General features: G+C 36.6%; 1 pseudogene; it reads right to left on the reverse strand.

Annotated features, from left to right (window-relative positions):
• Positions 1–488: 488 nt before the first annotated feature.
• On the reverse strand, positions 489–15,601 carry LOC125868660 (UDP-glycosyltransferase 75C1-like; annotated as a pseudogene).
• Positions 15,602–26,022: the final 10,421 nt, after the last annotated feature.

Below are 26,022 nucleotides of genomic sequence, written 5' to 3' on the forward strand. Positions count from 1 at the left end.
CCTAGACTGTGATTATGATACCTCTCAGTTCTAGGGATCTTGATTTAGTTTTTCACCCCTCTTGGGCCTGTATTTGAGCAATACTTTATTTTATCTCTTCGCTTTTCCTTACCTTTGTAGCACATGGATGCTGGTTTCTGCTGCTTCTCACATGTAATATTAATTGCTAAGGGTTGATAACATTTTGTTCTTATTGCTGAGTACTGATAGGATTGCGAGAATTGACCCATGTACGATACAGGGTCTATATGTGTGACATGGGAAAAGCAGGGGAGACAAGGCTGAGATTTTGTCTCACCCTATCCTTCTCTGGCGGGAGAAATCCCACTTTGGTGGTCTCGCCCTGGCGGGAATAATCCCGCCCCAGCAGCTCAGACTGAACAAAACCCCGACCAATAATTTTTCTGGGGCTTTCCTCGTTTCTATAATTTTCCATTGTCCCTCAGGCTATAACTAGGCATTTAGGATAGTTCCCTTAGCTAGGATGGTCATTGTCTATCCTGAGTCAATCCCACGGTACACACTCCAGAATCTATTATCATTAATTCCACACCACAGACACGCACATCCCCTAGATATGCCCGTACACTCACACAGTTATAATCAATCGAAAAACACATCCAGATTTCATTACGAATCACATCATAGTCTATCTAGACCCTTGCACCGAACTTCATAATGACTCTCTCCATGACAACTAGATAACGAAACTCAAGCAATTACCATTCGCACTACTTCGAACCTTTGGGATAACATTTTGCACACATTTAAGTTCAGACAAGAAATTAGGGTACACATAATTGTACCATGGCATCCGAGCAATTACACCTTTCACATCAACAGTTAGTTCAGACAATAAGAATCACACATTTACAATTTCAAGCTACATTTCAAAGACAAGTCCAAACTATTAATTAATACGTCCCATAGATGATCATTACTGATCGTCCATGCATTTACATAGCCCCTATGGCTAGATACCAATTGGAACCTTCCTAGTTCCAATTTTACTTTTCTTGCGCCCCTTTAATCGGGACTACAGTCCAGTTCACTTTGTTGAGATACCAATTGGAATCGGGAGATACCAATTGGACTCAACCCATAACACAAGCGCCAGCTCGCACGAAAGGATAGGAGAAACAAAACGACTTCCTAGAATGCTTNCAATTGGAACCTTCCTAGTTCCAATTTTACTTTTCTTGCGCCCTTTCAATCGGGACTACAGTCCAGTTCACTTTGTTGATATACCAATTGGAATCGGGAGATACCAATTGGACTCAACCCATAACACAAGCGCCAGCTCGCACGAAAGGATAGGAGAAACAAAACGACTTCCTAGAATGCTTCATAACTTCCTGAAGATTAGATGTGGACGTCAACAAACCCATCCGCATGAGTTTACTCCACATTTGCTCGTGTACAGGGAGACCGGTAATATGGGGTATGATACCAATTTGTTACGATCCAACCCACCGGACTGTGCGGACACCTACTCTAACACCTAAGCAGGAAACCCTCGATTCCTAAACAATTTAAAAAATGCGGAAGATTAAGAAAACTAAGATAAATGAAGGTTTATGGAGATTTTTATAAAATAAATAGTTTAAAATTAATGTTTCGAAGTTAAGACTAGTAAAGTAATTAACACCCTAGGGATCTAGTCTAAACAGGCACAAGATCATCTAAGATTACAAGGTATAAACAAAAAGACATAGCATCCACCATGCGGAAGGAATATATAAGCTATTGGAGATCATCTTCGTCTTAACCTATGAGACATCACCGACCCTGCATACAGACTACGCCAAAAAGGAATAGCAAGAGTAGTATTAGTACAAAACCACTCGTACTGGTAGACATCATCGGTCAACCCGATACCCACCACATAATATAGGAAATCAACTAGAAAAAACATGCAATAAGACTATTCATTCCTCAACCTTTATATTTTCTAGCCTTTGCCATTCCCGGATACTTTAATCATATACTAACACACTTGACTGTAACTCCTTACTCGTTTCGCTCTTGATCATAGCTTAACCGTTCTACCACTTTCATGAATTCTGTATAAGACCACTACTAACCGGACCAACCATACACGACATACCCTTACTTCTTCCACATTCCCACTCGACCCTTAACCCATAGTACGTTATATCAAGGCTTATTAATCATTTCAATACAAATCCCCCTTCCAAGGTAATATCCACTGCTTAACAATTATGACACAACACTACCCCCAATTTATCAACAACGATATACATGACCTCCTATCTAAGGTACACATAGAACAACTGGACCCTCAGTTCCCACTCACCGTATCGCATCCCGATTTCGGCCGGACCATCAATGGCTTATTCAATAACAAAATATTTCACAAGTATACACAACATAGTAGAATACTCATATATAGATACAATAATTAGTCATGTATGCAAGGGCAATGTACAACCCACTATCTCAATAACAAATACATATGTCAATGCAATGGTACTCTTATTGAACCCTTGCCCAAACTACTAGTGTGCCAAACATGACACCCGATCCAATGTATGTATATGCGTCGGTACGTGACACCCTATCCAATGCATGTATATGTGTCGGTACATGACACCCGATCAAATGCATGCTAGTTTGTCAGTACGTGACACCTGATCCAATGCATGTTAGTGTGTCGGTACGTGACCACTCGATCCAATCTGCGCAACCAGAACCACAATCACATCCATAACATAAAATACTCAGATCATATAGTCAAGTACTCCATTTCATGGCATGCATTGTTCATAATCGATTCTTTAGGTTCGTTTCCACTTTTTATGCTTTGCATACCCGCATGCATCCATATAGCAATCAATTAACATACATCACACAAATAGGATATCAAACCATCCCCAAACCCTAGTTCACGAGATAGGGCTTTTACCTACGGTATGCATCTGATGTAATACCTAGGAATACATTTACGAATGTCCGTTTTCCGATGCACAAAAGCCTATGCATGAATTGTTCCGTCAATACCACTATGCTATGCAGTGAATTACAGATTTACAACTACTCAATTAATAAACCTAGCCTACTTGGGCACCAAGCATTCACAGAGGGATCATATATCAAATTTTGGTTCCCGAACGACGAGACGGTGGATCTTGATCGAAAATCTGCAATCTGCAATCTATCGACCTCCTTACGCTAGAAATCTTTTTCTCCTTCCTTCCCAAGTTTAGAGTAGTCTTTGGAGGGTTTCTGGGGTGATCCTCGCCTTTCTTTAGTGTTTTTTGGAAAAAGGAGAAAATCAGACTTCGCGTTAGTTAAATTCTGTCTTGCCCATTCCGCTAGAGCGCTGCCGCCCTAGTTGCTTCTGGTCCACTCCGGCGGGCTGAGGAGCCCAGTTTTCCACTACATTTTTCTTTTCCTAATTGACTACGGCTCTGATCGTTACAGAATATGAAACTGATGTAGACTAACCTAATATAGAATGCAAGATGATCACAAACTTGAGTGAAAGAAGGGAATGTAAATAGTGTTGTGAGTGTCTTTGATAGACTCTTCACTACCTCCACTTATCTTACAAATTAAAATTCAAGGTTGCTAGACTCTTCATCACCCACATTAAATTAGTACATGAATATATGATTGCTTTAAGAACTTGGTTGATGCATGAATTTAAATATAACTATTACTCAACATTTACTTAATTAAGTATATATTAATATTCAATTTATTTTGGGAGTAAGATAAGGGCAAAATCGTAATCCAACTTTAACTTTAGGAGCTTCCCACTAATAATAAAACTAGTCTCTATCCTTTAAGTTCAACCAATCCATATAATTCTTCGAACTAATCTCAATCATATCAGATTGAAAACTATTTTTATAAAAATCTTTTAAAGAAATCGAAGACCCAATTTTTACCATATTCCCATGCTTTAAAATTCTCAAATTAAGCATCAAAATATTCACAAGAACTTTTGGACTTTCTTCAATATTAAACATTTCAATCTATCTTTTAATAGACTTAACTGGCCAATTGGTAATCTCAATGTCATCAAACACAAAAGAAGGAAAATCAACTGGACTAAGTGATGACAATTTTGGTAACTTTATTATTTTATCCTTAGCATCACAGTTTTTGAAATATTCAACATAATATGTGAATCTATAATAATAAACATTAAAAATTGTAGTTGGTTGGATCCAAAATAATGTAGATGAGATATTTTTTGTTGTGCCACTAAACCAATCCGATCCATAATAATAGTGATGATATGTGGAAAAGGGATACCTTTATTTACATTTGATTGGATTGACTTGAGTATAAATTCTGACTCACGTGACTTTATAAAAGAATTGAACAAATGGAACTCATCAATTGAACTTAATTAGAATCTTCATCTTAGCCATCAGAGAAAGGAAGAAAGCTTAATCCTTTAACATTTGAGAGTTCTTTTTTTATTCTTTTGAAACCTGATAGACTTGTGGTTAAAGTGACTTCAATACCTAAACTGATTGAGAGTTTGGAAAATTTAAAACATAGATTAATTTTTCTTTTGCCTGGGAATAGTGCTATAAGAACATGAGATTCTTCATTTTTCTATTTTTTCATGTTTTGGGTGGTGAAAAGAGAGGTATCCATGAAAGAGAATGAGGATTTTTGGGGAGAACTTTGTAAAGGAAGAAAGCATTTTTGAAATGGCTTGATTACAACTAATTAAGGTCACTCATGCTATAACAAATTGGAAGAATTTATCACATTCTCTAAACATCTACCTTAAATATTTATGTTTTGAGATTATATAAATTTTATTAAATAAAAATATATCAAAAGACATTTTACTCAAAGTTTCTTGAGGTTCTCAAAATTATTGGAATTTTGTCAAGACTTAGACCATCGTGATTGGCACCCACACTAACCCTCCGGTGGAAAAACCAGTACTACAATCGAAACCAAGTAACAAAACAAAAACTAAAGCATTTAAGGTTACGAAAACATGAATAATATCTAAAAACTAAAGTTCCCATAAACTCCAACAAAAGTCTAACTATGAACTAAAAAATGCGGAAGAAATAACCTAGAATCTGAAAGTCAATATACCAAAACATATAATGTTCAACAAGTCTAAATAAGAATGGATAAAACCCCAAACTAATGAGCTAATAACTTACTAGAAAAGTATAAGTCCGAAATGCTGGACATAGACGAAAGAGAACTCATGGAAACCAGGAAGAACTGACTCACCCTTAAATTCGAACGATCACTGATCTTCTAAGCGAGTTCTGCCAATAGCCGCCGAAAAATGCCCTGTACTAAAAAAAAAAGAGCAAGTGTAGTATCAGTACACAACCACAGTGTACTGGTAGGATCACGCGGCTATCCCACTAAGTGTAACATACATAAGTTAATACAACAATATAATCACATGGATATATAGAAGATATGCAATATCATCATCATTTACAAACAATGAACTGTTTCACATTTCTCAAGATACACAATTATATCAAACCATTGGTTCTCTCATGGAACTCAAACCCAAACAGTTAGCATACCAGAACGTGGTACTCGATCCAATGATTATGCCGGAACGTGGCAACCAATCCCATAATTATGCCTAAACTTGGCAACCAATCCAAGTTAGTGTGTCGCAACGCAACACCCGATCCATTCAACAAACAACAATCACAATCACCAAGTGCATTCTCATAATCATACAATCAAGTCATGATTCATGGCATTCATCATTCATATATCCTCATTTACAATTGATGTGATCAATAATGCAACATTCACATACAAACATGTATCGTAGTGAAGCAAGAACAAACATAATTCACACAATCATGATATCACAACCATCACCTACCTCGAAACAATCTTAAAACCCTCAGACACTTGATCCTTCCCTTTCCAGATTCGTTCCACTTGTTCTTGGTCTACAAATATTTAATATAATATGGGAATCAATAAACAATCACTAATTACCCGAAATTCTAACAATCCTATGAACCCTAGATCATATCCATTATCCCAAGTACTTAAAATAGGGTTGTTTCCACCAAAGATTCTAGATCAAAACCCTCCCCCATCGATATTTACTCATTAGATGACATTCTACTTATCGAAAAATGGATTCGGGGAGTTAAGATCTTACCTTTACCCTCAAGAATGGTGAAAAATGGTCAAAAACGCGTATGGGGTAGTCTCCTAGCTCTCAAAGTTGAAAAGTGCAGAATAATGTCATTTTGGGGTTTATTTACTACTTTAAGTAGCGTCTGGCCCGCCACAGCGGCCCTCTCCCCACTACAGCGTCACTGCCAGAGCGACCAAAACTACCGCCAAAGTGGCTTGCACGAAACAGTGAGCTATTTTAATAATTCCAAGACCCTCATTTCACAACACACCTTTAACCAATGACTCTTAGAAAATACCGTTCACGCTAAGATCAATTCCAGGAATTCTACTCACCCGAATTCAATTACGTAAAGTCGTACGTATTCCTTAACGACTTATCTTACTACTCATGTAATCAAATTCATAAATAAGTCAACCGATTGCTACCATATTTCCCTACACCTTAATTACCTCGATTTCGTCCAAATCTGGACTAAGTTTGGAAATTCAGAGTTCCTACGAAAAAACTTTTCGGCCCAAAATTTTTCCTCGTTGGCTTTTCTATAATGACGAAACTCGGTCGTTACAATAGATACCAATTTACCCATCACTCGTCCTCGAGTGACAAACATAGGAAATATAGGCTAAGGATGAAATGAAGTAGTACTTGAATCGACGAACAATTGGGATAGTTGTCTCGCATGTCCCTCTCGGTCTCCCAAGTAGCTTCCTCAACTGAACGATGCTTCTATTGAATTTTCACGGAGTTAATCTCCTTGGTCCTCCACTTGCGCACATCACGATCAAGAATTGCAATCGGTTCCTCTTCATATTGGAGGTCTTTGTCTAATACAATTGAGTCCCACTTAATGATATATTCCCCATCACCATGATATCTCTTCAACATGGACACATGAAATGACGAATGAACACCCGATAGATTAGGAGGTAAAGCCAATCTATACACTACCGGTCCTACACATTCAAGAACCTCAAAGGGACCAATGTATCGCAAACTTAGTTTGTCCTTCTTGCCAAATCTCATCAACCCTTTCATGGGTAACACCTTAAGAAGAACATTCTCACCTATTTGAAATACCATGTCTCTTACCTTATGATCCGCATACTTCTTCTATCTACTCTGGGCTGCTAGAAGCTTAGTTTGAATACTCAATACCTTATCTTGAGCATCCTTCACTAAATCGATCCCCAATGGTTTCACATCTCTAGCCTCAAACCATCCTATGAGTGATCTACATCCCCTCCCATAGAGTGCCTCAAATGGTGCCATATCTATGCTGAAATGATAACTATTACTATAAGAGAATTCACACAAAGGTAAGAACTTATCCCACTGGCCTCCAAAATCAATCACACATGCCCTCAACATGTCTTCTAACACTTGAATAGTCCTATCTGATTGCCTATCTGTCTGTGGATGGAAGGATGTACTAAAAGTGAGTTGTGTGCCTATTTCATCATGTAATTTGCTCCAAAACTTAGATGCGAATTGGGTACCACAGTCTGAGATGATAGAGAGGGGCACCCCATGCAACATCACTATCTCTTTCACATACACCTTAGCCAATTATTCAGCATTATAATCTATTCTTACCGGAATAAAATGGGTTGGTTTAGTCAATCTATAAACCACTACCCGAATAGAATCAAACTTCCCCAAAGTCTTGGGAAGACCAACCACAAAATCAATGGCTATTTTTTCCCACTTCTATTGTGGAATTGGCATTCTTTGAAGCGAGCCTGCAGGCTTTTGATGTTCATATTTCACTTGTTTGAAATTTTGACACTTAGCCACAAACTCCGCTATATCCTTCTTCATGCCCAGCCACCAATAAATTTGCTTCAGATCTCAGTACATCTTCGTAACACCCGGATGAATAGAATATCGTGAACCATGGGACTCTATTAACAACTTTTGAATCAAATCGTCAATTTGAGGAACACAAATCCTCTCTTTAAAAGCGAGCGTACCTTCCACATCAAGAGTGGTATCTTGTGCCTTACCAATCGCAGTCTTCTTTCTAAGCTCCTCTAAATTCTCATCCTTAAATTGCTTGGCCTTGATCTCTTCGATGAACGTTGTCCTTACTTCAATACTAGCTAACACCCCACCTATTTCTGAGATGCCCAACTGCATGAACTTAGATTTTAAGGTCTGAATTTCCTTTGCCAAAGGTCGCTTGGGTACACTCAAGCAAGCTAAACTACCCATACTCACCATTTTTTGACTCAAATTGTCTGCTACTACATTAGCCTTACCCAACTGGTATTGAATGGTGACATCATATTATTTAAGTAACTCCATCCACCTTCGTTGTCTCAAATTCAGATCCTTTTGAGTGAACACATGCTGCAAACTACGATGATCAGTAAGAACTTCACACTTAACACCATAGAGGTAATGCCGCCAGATCTTAAGAACAAACACTACCGCTGCCAACTCCAAATCATGTGTTGAATAATTCCTCTTATGTACCTTCAATTGACGCGAGGCATAAGCTATAACATTCTTATCCTGCATCAACACAATACCCAAACCAGAATGTGAAGCATGACAATAAACAGTAAAATCTTTACCTTCAACCGGTAATGTTAGAATAGGCGCAGTGGTCAAGAGAGTCTTGAGCTTTGGAAAGCTCTCCTCACATTTTTCAATCGATTCAAATGGTATCTCTTTTTTGGTCAAATTAGTCAAGTGAGTGGCAATAGAAGCAAAGTTCTTCACAAATCGGCGATAATAGCTAGCGAGCCCCACAAAACTCTTTACTTCAGTAACAGAACTTGGTCGAACCCAATTCTTAACCGCCTCAATATTTTGAGGATCTACCGTTACTCCTTTTGAAACTACATGTCCCAAAAATGCAACCGAAGTCAACCAAAATTAACACTTAGAAAATTTAGCATAAAACCTTTTTTCCCAAGAACACCAAAAACACTGCGAAGATGGATGGCATGCTCTTCCTCACTTTTCGAATAGACTAAAATATCATCAATAAAGACTATAACGAAAGAATAAAGAAATGGTTTGAACACCCCATTCATCAAGCTCATGAAAGCTTCAGGCGTGTTGGCACATCCTCTGGCCTAATTTTCAATTGATGGTAGCCAGACCTTAGATCAATCTTAGAGAAAACTGACGCCTCTTGCAATTGGTCAAAAAGATCATCTATTTGAGGAAGAGGATACTTGTTTTGAGTAGCGACCCTATTCAATTGCTGATAATCTATACACATTCTCATACTACCATCCCTTTCTTAACAAAAAAAACTGGAGGACCCCATGGGGAAGTTCTATGATGAATAAATCCTTTATCAAAAAGCCCTTGGATTTGAGCCTTCAGCTCTCTTAATTCTGCTAGAGCCATATGATATGGAGGGATAGAAATGGAACGAGTATGAGGTTATAAAATCAATGCAGAAGTCTATATCCCTATTCAGAGGCATACCAGGTAAGTCATTAGGAAACACTTCTCTAAATTCTGATACCATAGGAATAGACTCAATGGATGGAGCCTCAATCTCAACATCTCTAAAATGAGCCAAATAAGCCAAACAACACTGCTCTACCAATTTTCTCTACCTTCATGGCCTCTCTGATTACCTGCTCGCCCACCTTGCGGACTTCTTTTACAATTATTACCATTCCCCGTGGGTAGCACTACTCTAGACTGCTGCTGAACGAAATCTAACACACGTGGGTATGGACAATCTCTCCGCATATGCCCAGGTTCACCATAGTTGTAACATGTATGATCAAAAGATGTTTTGTTTCCCGCTAAAGGTGCGACTCCCTGGCTATCCAGAATCAAATTATGAGATGGAGTTCTCGAGTAATTACCTGTAGAGACGGGCATAGAGGACATAATTGGCTTGGCTACAAGCGTTGGCCTCCCTGAACCCCTGGAATAAGAACCTTGAAAGTTTCCTGAACTCTTGACCCTTTTTTCCAATTCCTTAGCCTGACTGTCTCGCCTCATCCTCTCCACTTTCTTAACATAGTCTGTTACCTCATTGAAACTTCTTCTTGCAGAAGTCATATGAACATATACTTGCAACTCAAAATTTAGTCCCCTAACAAATAACTGGATTCTCTCTTCCTCAGTAGTCACCAATTGAGTAGCATATCTAGACAAGATACGGAACTTGGCCTCATAAGCAGCCACTAATTGAGTAGCATATCTAGACAAGGCATGGAACTTGGCCTCATAAGCAGCCACAGTCATACCACCTTGCTAAAAAGCCATGAACTCATCCTTTTTGCAATCCCTCTAAGTCCAACGCATATATTTCTCCAAAAACAGAGCATGAAATTGGGTACAAGTAAGTGGAGGTAAAGTAGAAGATTTTCATTCCATTTAAGATCTCCACCACTACTTAGCCTCACCTTGAAGTTAAAAGGACACAAACTCTACCCCTTGCTCATGGACAATTCCCAACTTATGAAGCCTTTCATAGCAATCTGAGATGAACTCATAAGCATCCTCCTTCTCAGAACCAAGAAATAGAATAGGCTTTAGCTTCAAAAGCTTAGTTAACATTTTATGCTCATTACTAGTCATAACAAAACCCAACAAAGGACGAAAGAAAGCATCGTTACCTCCCATTCCACCCGTCTGGGGCGCAGTGCTAGCAACGGGGGATTAGCGGGAGCTTGAATTACTTGAATAGAAGGAAGTACTCTAGGACCAATCAACCCTTTCAAGAATGACATGATCTATTGAGTTAACACTGGGTCTATGGGAGGAACATCGGTAGTCACATCCTGCACCTCTTCCTCTTGTCCCACATCCTCAACATTCTCCTCTATCTCTTCATGATGTACAGGAGGGTTCTCATTCACAGGAGCATTCTCAAAAGGATCTCCGTTCCCAGTAGGCGCTACTCTTCCATGGCCTCTACCCCTAGCTCTTCCTCTACCCCTGCCTCGACCGCGAACTCTCGCTGCATGTTCCTCAGCTGAAGCATTGATGGGAGCTACGGGCCTGACACCGTTGAATCTAGTATTAACCATCTATGGACAGAAGAGTGAAGGTTGTTAGAAGCCAATTTGAATCGCCAGATACCAATTAGAATTAAGTCATAGTAAAAAAAGAGACAAGAGAAAACAGAGAGATTTCCTAAAGTCCTATAGCCTCTCTAAGAAACGTAGAGGTGTCCTCGTACCGTTCCACAAGACTCTACTAAACTTGTTTTTGTACATCGAGATCAGCAAACCTGGCTCTGATACAAACTTTGTCACGACCAAGACCATCGTGACTGCACCCACATTAACCCTCCGGTGGGAAAACCACTACTACAACCCAAACCAAGCAACTAAACCAAAAACTAAAGCATTTAAGGATACAAAAACACGAATAATATCTAAAAACTGAAGTTCCCATAAACTCCAACAAAATTCTAACAACGAACTAAACAATGCGGAAGAAATAGCCAGGAACCTGAAAGTCAATGTACTAAAACATCTAAAGTTCAACTAGTCGGAACAAGAAAAGATACAACCCCAAACTAATGAGTTAATAACTAACTAGATAAGTCTAAGTCCAAAATGGTGGATATAGACTAAAGAGAAATCATGGCAGCCTGGAAGAATTGGCTCAACCTTGAATTTGAATGATCACTGATCTTCTAAGCGAGATCTGTCAATAGCCGTCGGAAAATGCCCTGTACTCAACAAAAATAAGAGCAAGTGCAGTATCAGTACAAAACCATAGTGTACTGGTAGGATCACACGGCTATCCCACTAAGTATAACATACATAAGTCAATATAACAATAAAATCACATGCATATATTGAATATACACAATATCATCATCATTCACGAACAACAAACAATTTCACGTTTCTCAAGATACACAATTATATCAAATCATTGTTTCTTTCATGGAACCCAAACCCAAATAGTTAGCATACCATAACGTGGTACCCGATCTAATTATTAAGCCGGAACGTGGCAACCGACTCCATAATTATGCCGGAACGTGGCAACCGATCCAAGTTAGTGTGTCGGAACGCAACACCCGATGCATTCAGCAAATCACAATCACAATCACCAAGTACATTCTCATAATCATACAATCAAGTCATGATTCATGGCATTCATCATTCATATATCCTCATTTACAATTAATGTGATCAATATTGAAACATTCGCATACAAACATGTATCACAATGAAGCAAGAACAAACATACATCATACAATCATGAAATCACAACCATCACCTACCTTGAAACAATGTTGAAACCCTAAGAAACTTGATCATTCCCTTTCTAGATTCATTCCTCCTGTTCTTCGTCTACAAACAATCAATATAATACGGGAATCAATAAACAATCACTAATTACCTGAAATTCTAACAATCCTATGAACCCTAGATCATACCCATGATCCCAAGTACCCAAAATAGGGTTGTTTCTACCATAGATTCTAGATCAAAACCCTCCCTCATCGATATTTACCCGTTAGATTACATTTTACGGATCGAAAAATGGATTCGGATAGTTAAAATCTTACCTTTAGCCTCAAGAACGGTGAAAAATGATCAAGAACTCATATGGGGTCATCTCCTAGCTATCAAAGTCGAAAAGTGCAGAATAAAGTCATTCTGGGGTTTATTTACAACTTTAAGTCGCGTCTGGCCCGCCACAGCGGCCCTCACCCCGCTACAGGGGCACCACCAAAGTGACCAAAACCATCGCCAAAGCGTCTTGCACGAAACAGTGAGCTATTTTAATAATTCAAAAACCCTCATTTCACAACACACCTTTAATCTACGACGCTCAGAAAATACCGTTCACATTAAGATTGATTTCGAGAGTTCTACTCACCCGAATTCAATTCCATAAAGTCGTACGGATTCCTTAACGACTTATCTAACTACTCATGTAATCAAATTCATAAATAAGTCACCCTATTGCTACCAGATTTACCTACACCTTAATGACTCCAATTTCGTTCAAATCTGGACTTGGTTGGGAAATTCCAAGTTACTATAAAAAAGTGTTCCAACTCAATATTTTTCCCCATTGGCTTTCTATAATGATGGAACCCGATCATTACAAATTCTTTGTTATACCAAGAATCAAATTTATTATTTAGCAAAAAACTACAAAGGAAATGTGTGAGTACTTTACAATAATAAGTAACAAAAAAACATAATGATTGCAAGTAGTATGTTTTATTATTAGATATAACGTGTGCTAACAAATTAGAGTTACAAAAGCATGACGTAAGTATATATTCGATTATAAATTTTGTTTTTAAGGAAATAAGGGATAGTGAATAAGTACTCCTCATGAAGTATGACCGAAATCTCAGTGACATGCCTTAATTTAATTAGGGTCCTATTATCTCTCGAACTCAATTTTTCATATTCATGCACCTTTAGTGCTGATGTAACACTTTCAGCCAAATAAGTTTGTTATGTTTGTACACACGTGCCTGTCACGTGTGTAAATATTTTTTTTTTAAATTTTTTAAAAAATAATTAAATTTTTTTTAAAGCTTTTTATTTTTTTTTTTAAAATAACTCTTTGATATATTTTTATTTTCTTTATTTGTATTTAAATTAAGTTAATACATATATGTTTTGTATTTTATACTTTATTAAAAAAAAATTACCTTCATTCATTGTTTTTTCTCTTTTATTTTTCTATTGATTTTATTTACTCTTTTTATTTTCTTCGTCTTTCCTTTTGATTTGATTTGAAATTTAATTACAAAAGTTTTATATATAAAATAAGTTAATTTCGAATAGATATTAAAATGAGTAAATAAAATCAAATAAAACATTAAAAAAACCGTTAAAATTGAAGGACACTTTTAATTTATATTTTTTTAAAAAAACCAAAATAATTTTTTAAAAATAATTAAAAGTGAAAAGATAAGAACTTAATGAAAGAAAAAAATTAAAGTTTTAAGTGAGGAAGAAATGAAAATAATTATTTCATAAACTAAGAAAATTATTTCATTCTGAATAATTTCAAACAAATTCACATTTTTTTCTGAAATAGAAAACAAGCTCTTAATAAACTAATTGATTACTAGCTATTTTATTAAAATCATCTATTCAGGAGTAATTTAGTACTCAATATGACCAATTAAAAACTCATAACCAAAAGCCTTGAGATTCACACTTGATGTACCATTTTTCTTCATAGCTCCCTTAGCTAAATCACTCCATTTCTTGGCATTTCTTCTCAATTCTTCCCCTTCTTCGCCGCTTCCCATCACGATCGTGATACATCTATTGAACTCATCTCTTTCCACGACACCGCCTTCACTGACATTAACTCTAGCATCATTCTTCCAGATATCTCTAGTGAGTTTTGCATTACAAACTTGGTCGTTCTAGAGTGGGCATGCCACGATAGGTACCTCAGATGCTATGCTCTCCAAAGTTAAATTCCATCCATAGTGAGTAAGAAAACAATCAACAGAAGGGTGTTTAAGAACTTCCACTTGCGAGTGCCAATTCACTATCTTCCCCTGCTTTTCAGGTTCGTCTTTGCAACTCAACTTGTCCTCCATCTTTTCTCCGTCTTGTCCTTCCCTAACCGCCCACAAATTCGGCCTCCCACATTTCAACAATCCGTGACAAATCTCATTCATCAATTGACTTGATATTTTAGAGTAACTACCAAATTCTATGTAGATAACCGATCCCTTTATCCTTTGAGTTCAACCAATCCATATAATTCTTCGAACTAATCTCAATCATATCAGCTCAAAAAGTATCATCATCAAGAAATATTGAAGGAATTGAAGGTCCAATTCCCACCATAGTCACATGCTTTAAGATTATCAAAGCATCAAAAGTGTTCACAAGAACTCTAGGATTTTCTTCACTATTCAACATTTTAATTTGCCTTTTAATAGACTTAACTGCCCAGTTGGTACTTTCCATGTCATCAAACACAAAAGATGGAAAATCAATTGGACTAAGTGGTGGCAATCCTTGTAACTCTATTATTTTATACTTAGCATTACAGTTTTTGAAATAATCAGAATAGTTTGTGAATCTTTAATAGTAAACATCAAAAATTATGGCAGGTTGGATCCAAAATAATGTAGATGAGACATTAATTTTTTTGGCCACTAAACCAACCCATTCCATGATAATTGTATAGATGACATGTGAAAAAGTGCTACCATTTTTTGCATTTGATTGGATCAAATTGAAAAGGAATTTTGACCTGCAAAAATTTACAGAAGAATAGAATAAATAAAAGTGATCAACTGAACTTAATTGGAATTTGCCATCATAGCCATCAGTGAAAGGGGCAAAGCTTAATCCTTCAACTTTTGGAAGTTTTTTTTATTTTACTGAAAGCTTATAGGATCGTGGTTAAAGTGACTTCAATGTCTAGATTGATTAATTGTTTGGAAAATTGAAGACATGGATTAATTTGGCCTTGGCCTGGGCATAGTGCTATAAGAACATGAGGCTTTTCATTCTTCAAATTTTTCATGTTTTGGGTGGTGAGAAGAGAAGTATTCATGAAGGAGAATGAGGATTTTGGGCACGAGAACTTTGTTTTTTGAACTGTCTTGGTTACAACTGATTAGGGTTACCCATATTTATACTAGTAAATAGATGGTTCTAGATATAAAAAATCCTAAAAAATTCATTATATTCTTTAAATATTCACTTTAATTGTTAAGTTTTGATATTATATAAATATTTATTTAATAAAAAAGTATCAAAAGATATTTTACTCAAACTTTCTAGAAACTCCAAGAAGTATCTGAATTTATTGTTATTCTAAAAATAAACTTTATTATTAAGCAAAAAATAAAATAGAAAATACATGAATACTTTTGAGTAAGTAACAAAAAAAATATAATGATAGCAAGTAGTATGTTTTATTATCAAATATAATGTGTGCTGGCGATTTGGAGATACAAAAGCATGATATTTTTATTTTTCCAAGAATCATCATTATTATTCAGTGAAAAAAAACACAAGGATGCATGTGTACTTTAGTCTAAGAAACGAAAAATATATATAATAGTAGTATGTTTTATTATCAAATAAATTGTGTGATAACAAATTAGAGATACAAAAGCATGACATTTTTTGTTGTTCCGAGAATCATTTTTATCATTCAGTAAAAAATGACGCAGGAAATGCACGAATGTATAGTAATTTAGACTAAGAAACACAAAAAAAAACACAATAATAATTTGTATGTCTTATTATAAGATATATCGTGTTCTATCAAATAAAAAATAAAAAAAGCATGACATATGTACATATTCGATTATAAATTATTTTTTAAAAAAAGATAATCAGAAACCTAATAACGTGATTTAAAATTAGAATATAAAGAAGTAAGCACATGAAAAATATATATAAAAAATTCATCATATAATACATATATATTACCTATCTACATTATCATTTTTCTACAAAGAGTGTAATTTTTTTTATCGCCTTTAAGGGTTCAACAATTTGAAATAATCAAACAAGGAAATGTCGGTACTATTCATTTTTCCTATGTAACCTAAGGAATCAAAAAATTTCAAGCGATGATTCATATTAATGTTTCACTAAACTTTTATATATATTCAAAAGTTTTAAAATTTCTATAATTTCTTGGACTCTCATATGTTTGATTCTTTTTCTTGTTCCAAATACATGAAATTATAATTTAGGGTGAGAGTATTCAAGCATATTATTTTTGTTTAATGTGATGTTGAAATATGTGACTGTATATCTCATCTAAAATTATTAACTTTTAGAGAAGATACACTTTTATTTACTTAATTATAAGTTCTGATCATGCTTTGTTCGAGAAAAGAAAAGATATAAATACATTCGAAAAATATCTGTTGAATTAATTTCATTTGGCGAAATAGACATGAATGCTTTTATAGTTAGCGTAACCATTTCACCAACCTTAATAAATAACAAGAACAAAATCCTGTAAAAAATAACCATTCCTAGTAAAATGACAACGTCCATTCACGTTGAATAATCAATCTTTTTTCCTTGTATCGTTTAAAATATATCTCCCACTATTCATAATAATTAAAATTTCTCCTCTTCCTGCTCATTACAAATTTTTATTCCTTCAAACTCATTCTTAAATATACGCATACTTATGAAATGAAATGTAGTGTAGTTAAAAGGTACTTTCACAATGGTTTTTGACAAATTATTAGGCGTAATACTCATGTTCTTCATGCCTCCAACCACCACATATCTCCACATAAAATCTTACAACTTAACCTTATAACCTTTCGTCCTGGTCTATTATTTTCTTTTCTTCATTACTATTCTATTCTACATGCATACACTCTCTCATGTTCTTCCACTCTCAAATTGCTTGAGTTTGTTGTTTCGAATTGCAAGTTATCTATACCATCACCATTTCTTGATTATTGAAGCTTGAATTATTTTTGAGATGATGTCTACGATTTCTGCATATTGGGTTTTGGTTCAAGTATGAGGTGAAAAGGAATAAAACTCTACAATGTATTAATGCTAGTGTCACGACCCGAGTCTACACCTTAGATGTGGCCATCACTTGAGAATCATTTCTGGTCCCCAAGTGAACCCTCATCCTTGCTGACTACAAACGGAAGACTAACTCAAGCATACAAAGCTTGAAACAAAATAAAATTCATTGAACTCAATTACAAATCTTTAACTCAAAATATTAACTGTGAATAAAATAATATATTCAACTCGCCAGAAATAGGCAACTCAAGTCTTTAAGACATTTAACAAAATAAATGAAACAAACTTCTCAAACTCTACTGTCTATCTATGAAGCCTCTAAATGACAAAGATGGAAGTTGGACAAGACCCACGACATCCTAGCGAAACTAAAAAGTAAATGAAATCCTTCGAAAGAAAGAAGGCTCACCATAGCTAACTGGAACTTCAAGTTGTATCAACGAAACACATGTTGGTGATCCTAAATACCTGCATCTGCATCATGAAATGATGCAGGCCAAATTGCTCAGTACGTGGAATGTACGAGCATGTAAGGGGAATTCTGAAGCAGCAACGTAAGCTTGAACTTGATAAAAAGGAAACATACTTACCTCTTCTCAACTCACTCAACTAAACTCAACTCAATGAAACATAGTTCAACTCGATAACAATAGACTCAACTCTGATGAAATAGGGCTCAACTCAACAACAATATACTCAACTCTTGATACTCAACTCAAGAAAAAGCAACAATAAAAGATGCAATATATGAAAAGCTTTTAAAACAGTAGATAGCAACTCAATGCATTGAAGAATAAAATAACAACTCAATTTGTACATAAAAATATAATACAACTTTGTGGAAATTCTCTAACCGACAACCATCACTATGAGCTATATGATGATACAACGTCTCGCCCACGCAGCCAAAACTATCCTATACTTTGTCGGGGTATAGAACCTCTCAACTAAGTGGACCCACTAGTCTATGCTAAATAGCATTAAGGAATCATCTAAAAAGTATGACCCTTTCTACCCACGTTGGCTACATGGTTTATGGGGTTTGTGAGTTGGCTGAACTCTCCTCCATATCGGTGTTCAATACTACTCCTAAAATATAACTAGTTCATATGTTCATAAATATAACTATTTCCGTGTTTTGAGATTATTACTCAAAAATCTTTCTCCCAAGTTGGACCTATTTCTTACTTTTTATTGTTTCTTCTTACATCAATGGATTAAAAGAGACAAGAAAAATAGTTTTTTAAATTTTTGTTGAACTCAGTTTTTGAAGAGGAATGCAACTACTTATGTCCAGATTTTGGGGTAGTATTGCTTCCAAATTATTTTAGAGAAAGAATTCATAGAGTGAATTATTTTTCCGGTGATAGTGTTGTTATATTGTTAGGTCGCTTTAGTAATCAATGTTTATGACTATATATAAGAGTACCACTTACAAGTTATTATTTCTGTTCAAAGACTAAATGATAGTGTTGTGCAAGATATCTTGAGATGGACCGACTTTTATGTATATATCTATGCGTTTGATAAATGTATTTTAAATTATTTGTTATTGTTACTTTAGTTTATTTAATTTACTTCTTTCACATATACATGATTTATTTTGATTGATTAATTGTGAGAATTACTAGTTTTATCTAATAATATCTTTTATATCTGCCAATATGAACAACGTTCCTGTGTTTAACGGCACAAACTTCAAGAAATGGAAAGCGCACATCATGATTGTGCTAGGTTGCATGGATCTTGATTGTTTATTAAGATTTGATCGTCCTGCGGACTTGAACGAAACTAGCACAAATGAAAAACAAATTGCATATGAAAAGTGGGTGCGATCGAATCGCATGAGTTTAATGATGATGGAACATTCAATTTCGAAATCCTTAAGTAGCGGTATAACAGGGAATAGAGATGCCAAAGGTTTCTTAAAGGAAATTGCAGACCGATTCGCTGCTAACAAGAAGGTTGAAAGAAGTACTATTCTTAATAAGATTGATTCAATGCGATATAAGGGTAAAGGAAATATAAGGGAGTACATTTATGGAGATGTCTAATCTTATGACAAAACTCAGAGCCTTTAAGNTTAAAGGAAATTGTAGACCGATTCGCTGCTAACAAGAAGGTTGAAAGAAGTACTATTCTTAATAAGATTGATTCAATGCGATATAAGGGTAAAGGAAATATAAGGGAGTACATTTATGGAGATGTCTAATCTTATGACAAAACTCAGAGCCTTTAAGCTTGAATTGTCTTATGACATTTTTGTGCACCTAGTTTTTATCTCTCTTCCATCACAATTTAGTCAATATAAAGTTTTATATAATACTCAAAAGGATGAATGGACTTTATAAAAACTTATAGCTCAATATGTTCAAGAGGAGGATACATTCAAACAAAAGAGGATTGAAAGTGCTCATTTGATATCTACCTCTGGAACTAATGTCGTTTTACATAAGCGGAAAAATAGCAAAAATAAAAAACTGCAGAAAAAGGAATACTGGAGCCTATGGATCGAAAGACCTATTTCATTTGTAAGAAACATTGTTACATGAAGAAAGAGTGTTCCAAGTACGTTGCTTGGCGTGAAAAGAAAAGATTGCCTAAGGAGTACGTGATATCTGAGCCAACCGTAGGGATATCCTATACCAGGTGTGTACTTGAGTCAACCATCAAAAAATGATAGTCATGCACAATCACAAACAAAATGAAGAATAAAACTTGAAATCACAAGTCATATAACCGGTTCATTGCATGAGATTATCAATATGTTGTCATTACATATGCTTTCCTATGGTTTCCCAAATGTAAATATGCAAAATATAATGTTGTAAACGGTTATTACCACTTAATTAAAGGAAACCAAGTATACCTAGGAACAAAGCATTAGCTGATGAACCTTTCCTGTAACACCTTGTACCTAAAAATAGAACTCAATGCAGATTACCAGAAGTTGCCGTTGCAACCCATGGTTGACACCCACGGACCGTAGGGTGACCCACGACCCGTGTTGGTGGTCCATAGTTCGTATCTGCAAGCTTCCCCAGAAACCCCCAGAAAATTTGTATTAGGGTCAGCTTACGCCAGGACATACGGAACGTAGGTCAGACAACGGTCTGTGGTCCAAGATCGTAGGTCAGACCATCAACTTCCAGCTCCCAGCCATGATCGACGGTTGACCAGTACGAACCGTCTGTCGATCAACGGTCCGTCGGTCCTGTCTATCAGTGACCCTGACAACTTTTAAGTCAGGGGTCTTTTGGTCTTTTACTTATGCGTTGACCCCTAAACTACGTCGTTTAAACCCTAAACTAGGTAGTTTAGGTCAGTTTTAGCCTAGACACATAACTAGAAATTACCTAACTTAGATCATCCATCAAAACATAGAAAAATTACAGCATAAGAGGAGAAAGAGGTCAAGAACCCTAGTTCAAGAACGCAACAAGGTTCCATCAGTTCCACCCCTGAAATTGAAAGATTTCTCTGTGGAATTCGTCACCAGGTATGTGAGATTTCACTAGTGGGTTCCTTTCACCCATTAGGTCCCTAGATTTCAGTCAGAATCTTGATTCTCTTAATATTATCTAGACTTAGGGTTTCTTGAATGTTAGAATTGTTGGGTTTTAGCTGTTAGAATGATCCAAATCGTATTATCATGAATTCAGTATCGTTTTGCCCAGATTTATGCATAAACTCAGAACCCTAGCTATGTAATTTTTTTAGTTCATGAATTACACATGCTAGGTCAATTAATTCAATTATAGATATAAACATGCCTCATTTTTTGAATGCAATATTATCAGTATATTAATGTTGAATTCTCAGTTTGCATGTCAGTATTTTAAGCTATCCAGTATTACAGCATTTCAGTCATAGAGTGTTAATAACTTAATCATGTGAGAAGCTTAATACCAAGTGGACTAGGGTCAGTAACCCTGAAGTCCCAGAACTACATGCCCCATAAGTTGTAAGTCCCCTCTATGGGCATCATTTTAGTGATTACGCCATCATGCCTCTATATCTCCAGCAGGGTATATTGGGTCCTCTCGATAGGGCGTATACATTAGACTCTATATTTAGCTCATGTGGGTTTATGTCAGTAATTAGTAGCTCCCTTACAATTTAGTCAGATTCTATTGCATTAACCATAGTATTAGTATAGTTCAGTATTCAATCTCAGCATGTTATAAACTTGGTCATTACATTCAGTTTAGCCATGTTTAGTATTTCCTGTATCATTATCATGTTCATATTATATCATTTCTTTATTGCTTGTTCAGTTATGTATTATTTAGCTTTACACTAAAATGCATGCTTAGTACCTTTCAAGTACTGACGCATACTCTGCGCTACATCTATTCGTGATGTAGGTTCAGGTCCTCAGTAGTCGGATCACGATCTTTAGTTCAACAACATTAGTGCTGAGTCCTCATTTTTCGAGGACTAGTGACATGACTATATTCTAGCTTTTTGTTTTAGTTTTAGTTTTGCTAGATCTAGCTGAGGCATGTCCCAGCATTTCTAGTCAGTTTAGTGTCTTATTTCAGACATAGTTAGTTTCAACTTTAGTGTTAGAGTTTGACTTCTCATTTGTATTCAAGCTCTCAGTTTCTTATATTCAGGTTTAGTATATGGGTATTCCCCATCATTTCAGATTTCCACAGGATTTAGTTTCTGCGCAGTTTTTATTGCTTAAGTCTTTATTTGGTATGCTTATGATTATGCCAGCAGGGTTAGCTTGGGGTAACTCGTGATCCTAGGTCCCGTGTCTGTGTCCTTGGGGTAGCCTTGGGGCGTGACAAACTAGGTAATAGAGCAATAATTTAAGTGTCCTAGGATGTCTAAAAAGTCACACTAAGTAGTGTTCTTTCCATGGGTGTGAAGTACACCACATCTAATGAGAGGGAGGCTACAAAGTGTTTTAGGAAAACTTTAGTTTCTTTATTACTCTTATCGTGCGTAAGGTATGATCTAATTTCTCGTTCTGACTCATCGTTTTGCATTTTAGATCATGCCTCCTCGCAGAGCTTATGGAAGTAGTGCGAATGCATGCAATGCTAATGCAGCTCCAACAGTCCCAGATCAGGAAGTTTCAAATGCTTAATTTTGGAACGCTATTCAGTTGTTGGCTTAGAGTGTGACCAACCAGAACAATCAACAGGTTCTAGTTCCGACAAATGCTAATGTTAGGTCAGTTGCAGCTAGAGTTCGTGATTTTGTTAGGATGAATCTGCCTGAGTTCTTAGGATTGGAGACTGGTGAGGATCCCCAAAACTTTATTGATGAGGTCAAGGAGATCTTTGGAGTGATGGAGGTAACTAGGAATGATTGGGTTGAGTTGGCATCTTACCAGCTTAAGTATGTAGCTCATATATGGTATACTCAGTGGAAAGAGAATAGGGGTACCGATGCAGCTCATATTACTTGGGAATCCTTTAGTGAGACCTTTCTGGATAGGTTCTTCCCAAGGGAGTTGAGGGAGGCAAAAGCTCAGGAGTTTATGAATTTGAGAGAGGGTTCTATGACTGTCCAAGAGTACGGACTCGAGTTCACCCAACANAAGAGAATAGGGGTACAGATGCAGCTCATATTACTTGGGAATCCTTTAGTGAGACCTTTTTGGATAGGTTCTTCCCAAGGGAGTTGAGGGAGGCAAAAGCTCAGGAGTTTATGAATTTGAGAGAGGGTTCTATGACTGTCCAAGAGTACGGACTCGAGTTCACCCAACACTCCAGGTAGGCTACTCACATGATTGCTGATTCCAGGGATCAAATGAACAAGTTCATGTATGGGGTATCCAATCTTGTGAAAATAGAGTGTATAAACGCTATGTTGCTGGAAGATATGAACATCTCTAGGCTCATGACTCATGCTCAACAGTTTTAGGGTGATAAGCTTAGGGAACAGGCCAAGGAGAATAAAAAGGCTAGGACCGACACCTATGACTATTCTCAACAAAAATCGGGTGGTGGTAATCGCTCGTAGTTTTAGCAGAAGTCTTCAATTCCAGCACCTTCACCAGCTAGCGTTCCATCCTCTAAGTTCCGAAATTATCAAAAAGCTAGGATATCAGGCTCCAAGTCTCAAGGTAGTATTTCAGGCACCAGAACTTACCCAACTTGTTCAAAGTGTGGTAAAAACCATCCGGGCGAGTATCATGAAGGAAAGGAAGCATGTTTTCGGTGTGATCAGTCTGGTCACAGGTTGAAAGATTTCCCTTTTAAGCAGGGTCAATGAGGGAACAATGGTAGAGCTTAGTCCACAGTTTCAGCAGCACCAACAGGTCACCTGACTCAGCAGGTTAACTCATCTGGTACAGGTGGTGGTCATCACCAAAATAGTTTGTATGCTCTCCAGGCTCGCCATGATCAGGAAGATTCTCCTAATGTAGTCACCGGTACGTTACGAGTCTTTGACTTAGATGTTTATGCATTGTTGGATCCAAGCGATACTCTTTCCTTTGTAACTCATTTTATAGCAGTCAAATTTGATGTTAGTCCAGAAACTCTTTCAAAACCTTTCTCAGTCTCTACTCTAGACGGTGACCTAGTTATAGCTAGACGGGTATACAGAAATTGCCCTGTCATAGTATCCCAGAAAGTCACCTCAGCAGATCTTGTAGAGTTAGAAATGGTAGACTTCAGTGCCATTCTAGGCATGGATTGGTTACATTCCTGTTATGCCTCAGTCGATTGTAGAACTAGAATCGTTCATTTTCAGTTTCCAGATGAACCAATCTTAGAATGGAAGGATAGTAGCTTAGCGCATATGGGTCGATTCCTTTCTTACCTTAAGGCTAGAAAGATGATTTCTAAAGGTTATATCTATCATATAGTTTGGGTTAAGAATTTAAGCTCCGAAACCCAAACTCTTGAGTCACTTCCTATAGTTAATAAGTTCCCAGAAGTATTCTAGAAGATCTTTTCGGAGTTCCTCCCGAAAGGGAAATCGACTTTGGAATTGATCTCACTTCAGATACCCAGCCTACTCTATTCCTCCTTACAGAATGGATCTAGCTGAGCCTAAGGAATTGAAAGAGCAGTTGAAAGACTTTCTAGATAAGGGCTTCATCAGACCCAGTATTACCCCATGGGGTGCACCAGTATTGTTTGTGAAAAAGAAAGATGGTTCTCTCAAAATGTGCATTGACAATAGGATGTTGAACAAAGTCACAATAAAGAATAAGTATCATATCCCTAGGATTGATGGCTTGTTTCACCAACTTCAGGATGCTAGTCATTTCTCAAAGATAGACCTCGAATCCAGTTATTATCAGCTCAGAGTCAAAGAGGTTGACATTCTGAAGACAACCTTCAGAACTCGATATGGTCATTATGAATTCGTAGCTATGTCATTTGGACTAACCAATGCTCCTACAACTTTCATGGATTTGATGAACAGGGTGTTCAAGTAGTGCTTGCACTTGTTTGTTATCATCTTTATTAATGATATCCTTATTTACTCTAGGAATGAGGAAGAACATGCGAATCATTTGAGGGTAGTTTTGCAATCTCTCAAAGATCGCCAGTTATTCGCTAAGTTTAGCAAATGTGAGTTTTGGTTGCAATCCTTTGCTTTCCTTTGTAATATTGTGTCTACTGAAGGAATTCGAGTGGATTCTCAGAAAATAAAAGTCGTGAAACAATAGCCTAAACCTTCCTCTCCTACAAATATCAGAAGTATCTTTGGTGTAGCGGGTTATTACAGAAGGTTCGTGGAAGGATTTTCATCCATGGCCTCTCCATTGACTAGGTTGACTAAGAAAAAGGTCAAGTTTCAGTGGTTAAATAATTGTGAGAAAAACTTTGTAGAACTGAAAACTAGGTTGACTACAGCTCCCGTTGACTCTACCAGAGGGTTCAAACAGTTGTGTTATCTATTGTGATGCATCTAGAGTCGGCCAAAGTTGTGTGTAAATGCAGCGAGGTAAGGTTATAGCTTATGCTTCTATACAACTCAAGGTGCATGAGAAGAAATATCCAACTCATGACCTCCTGCTTGCAGCAATGGTGTTTACACTTAAGATATGGAGACATCACTTGTATGGTGTTCATATAGATGTGTTCACAGACCATAAGAGTCTTTAGTATGTGTTCACCCAGAAAGAGTTGAATCTTCGCCAGAGGAGATGGCTTGAGTTCCTCAAGGATTATGATATGAGTGTGCATTACCATCCTGGTAAGGCTAATGTAGTAGTAGATGCTCTTAGTAGACTATCTATGGGTATTGTAGCACATGTTGAGGAAAAAAGAAAGGAACTAGCAAAAGATGTACTCAAACTTGCTCGCTTATGAGTTCGTCTTATGAGTATATCAGATGATGGTGTAACAGTTCAGAATAGGTCAGAATCGTCATTGGTAGTGGAGGTTAAATAAAACAAAGACAATAATCTGATATTGATTCAACTTAAGGGTGCACTCCATCAATAGA

This window comes from Solanum stenotomum, chromosome 6 (genome assembly GCF_019186545.1).
Source record: "Solanum stenotomum isolate F172 chromosome 6, ASM1918654v1, whole genome shotgun sequence".
In the NCBI taxonomy this organism is placed as follows: Eukaryota; Viridiplantae; Streptophyta; class Magnoliopsida; order Solanales; family Solanaceae; genus Solanum; species Solanum stenotomum.